This window comes from Phoenix dactylifera, unplaced genomic scaffold (assembly GCF_009389715.1).
Source record: "Phoenix dactylifera cultivar Barhee BC4 unplaced genomic scaffold, palm_55x_up_171113_PBpolish2nd_filt_p 000441F, whole genome shotgun sequence".
NCBI lineage: Eukaryota > Viridiplantae > Streptophyta > Magnoliopsida > Arecales > Arecaceae > Phoenix > Phoenix dactylifera.
This window is the reverse complement of record NW_024067875.1, coordinates 272939-275782: the sequence shown is the minus strand read 5'-3', so window position 1 is coordinate 275782 and position 2844 is coordinate 272939. Positions and strand designations below refer to the sequence as shown.

The window sequence follows — 2844 nt, the reverse complement described above, 5'->3', positions numbered from 1 at the left end:
TGTGTTCTTGCACGAGTTCGGAGAATTGGGGTGCTGAGGGGCACTCATGAATAGGATGCGATGGGCTAGAACAGATAGCACATACTTGTGCTTGGGAAGAGCTAACGATATGTCCTCCTATCATTAGTTGGTCAATCTTATGGGACAATGCATCTACCTTGCTAGACAGGTCCATAGAATGACTTATTTCATAAATGGCCCCTTTTTTTTGAAAATTCGGGGGTGCTTGACGAGAACATGAAGCATGGTGGAGGGAGTTTTCATTAAGATTTTCAAATAGTTGCCATGCTTCATGCTCATTTCGAAGCATGAAAGTCCCCCCGCATGCAGCATCAATCATCTGACGGTTTCGTTCAGTCAATCCATCATAGAAACATTGCACTAGCTGCCACTTAGGTATTTGATGATGAGGGCATTTACGGATTAGGTCTCGAAATCTCTCCCAAGTTTCATTAAATTCTTCTCCCTCAGTTTGGGAGAAGCTTGTAATGGCACGTCTAAATTGGTTCGTTCTTCCTATGGGAAAGTATTTTTTAAGGAATTCTTGTTGCATTTGATCCCAAGAACGAATCGAGTTGGCTTCTAAAGAATTCAGCCATTGTTTGGCTCTATCTTTAAGGGAGAAGGAAAATAATCTAAGTTTCAGAGCATCATCAGTAAAGTTCTGAATCTTGACAGCGGTGCAAATCTCAAGGAATTCATCTAAATGTTTGTATGGGTCTTCGTTGGTGAGCCCATAAAAAGATGGGAGCATTTGGATCACACTAGACTTTATTTCATATTGTACAGCTGCTACCTCAGGTAATCGAATGCAAGATGGGGAAGTGTAAATAGTGGGAGTAAAGTACTCCCTCAGGAGTTTGGGTTGTTCTTCAGCCATCTCAGGAGGTGGGGATGATTCTAATGTTCTGATCTCAGCTCGAATATTCCTAAGGGTCCGTTCTATTTCAGGGTCAAAAGGTAATAGGTTTCGTACTCTAGAACGACTACCTTGCATACACTAGTACTCGATCAATCAAGCATGCAATAAAAGAGAAAAGCATATCAATCCTAGTCTTTGTCCTAAAATCACTAGACAGCTCCTAACTGGTTTGAAGAGGGCACCTAAGCCTCCAATCCGGTCTAATGAACCGAGTTGACCAGGTAAGCTCCCAGGTAAGTGGAGGGGTCACGATGCGTTCGCAAAGGTCCCACTTAAAACCCACTTGCCTCGAACAGATGAACTGTCTCCCTTATAGGGACCAAGCTTGCCTAGACATCAACTAAGCCACAGAGCGAAATTGGTGTAACTTTCGGTGATCTTCGTCCTATTGAGCTCGAATGTCCCTAGGGGCCAATGTCTAATTGATTTTAATTAAAGTGACACTATGTGAGATTGAGTTCACCTAAATTGGGCAAGAGTCCGATGATGAAATCCGGCTCTTATCTTGTTGGGGTGATTGCCCTTACTAAGTGCAGATTAATTGGTGTATGTGTATCAGGCATGCATTCACACTTTTGCTGAAATTAAAATCAAACAATCACCACAAAATTTCAAGCTAATACTTAATTTAAATAAGAAAGGTTTAGAGATTACCAAAGGAAATTTCCCCAGCAATTTAATTTTTTTTTTAGGCAAACCTCTACAGCATTTCTTTTCCAGCAGTTCTCTTTTTGATCATCCCAGATTTTTCCTTCGATTCCTGATCAAATAGATCAAAAGGAAATTTAAAAAAATTAGTAGAAGAGAAAAAAGAGAAAAGAAAAGTAACAATAATAGAAAATAATTTTTTTTATTTTATTTTAGACATATATATGTTTTTTTTAAATTTTTTTAATGATAGGAAAAATAACTATGCTAGCAATCCCCGGCAACGGCGCCAAAAATTGATCGGTTATTTCAATTTCAAAAATAAACCACGCAATAGCACGTATCCTGTAGGATAGTGATTACGGGTGTCGGTCCACAGGGATTGAAGAATAAGCTATTTTTCTTTTAAAAATAAATCAAGAAGAAGGATTTGTTAACTTGATTTAACTAAATTAATCTATGAGTACGAATTGAAATTTATCAAAGTAAATAGATCTAGGGTTTGGAATCCACCGCGTAGCATTGCATTAGGGACTGTGTTCTTAATTTTTATCTTTAGGAGAGGCATGCAAATTGGCTACAAGCCTTTTAAAATAAAAGCATAAAGAGTTTTAAGAAAATCCATCTTCGGTATAGCAAGAAGTGTCTACTTAATTATGCTAATCTAGGGTGCAGTACACCTCATCTTCCTAAGCATGGATCATCTTAGACTACTTTAGCAAACATGAATAATAAATAGCATGCTCAAAGTTTAAACATCATAAAAGGATTTTTCATTGATAATAAGAATTTAAACCAAGCTCCAAAATAATAAAAAAAATAAGAAAATAATGTCCTGTAACATTGCTAGGGCTTCATCCAGCTCTAGACTAGACGTTTAGCCGAGCATGGCTTCCGGACGACCTCCCATCTTCAAATGAAAGCCTTCACCTCCCATCATTCCCAAAATATCACAAAATATTCTCTTTCCCCCCCTTCTCTCTTTTTTTTTATTTCTTTTCTCTGTGGTTCGGCTCTCTTCTTCTCCTCCGAAACAGGTCTCCCCTGTTTTTCCTCCACCGAGCTCCTTTTATATCTTCAAGAGCACCCCGTATCAAATCCCTCTTTCCCCTGTTTGGCGTCGGAATCAAAGGGGAAGGAGCTGGACGTGGTAGGTATGCCTTGCAGAGGCTGGCACGTAGAGGAGATCTCGGACACGGCTGGGCGCATTGGGTGCTGGGATCCCTGAAAATGGAAGGAGCTGTGATCGTATCCCGGAATGGCTGTGGCTGCAA

General features: G+C 39.7%; 1 non-coding gene across 1 annotated transcript; it reads left to right on the top strand.

Moving 5' to 3' along the window:
- The first annotated feature begins 398 nt into the window (after positions 1 to 398).
- On the top strand, positions 399 to 504 carry LOC120106057. Its single transcript, XR_005508282.1, has one exon. It is a non-coding gene; the product is annotated as a small nucleolar RNA R71 (small nucleolar RNA).
- The last annotated feature ends 2340 nt before the right edge of the window (positions 505 to 2844 follow it).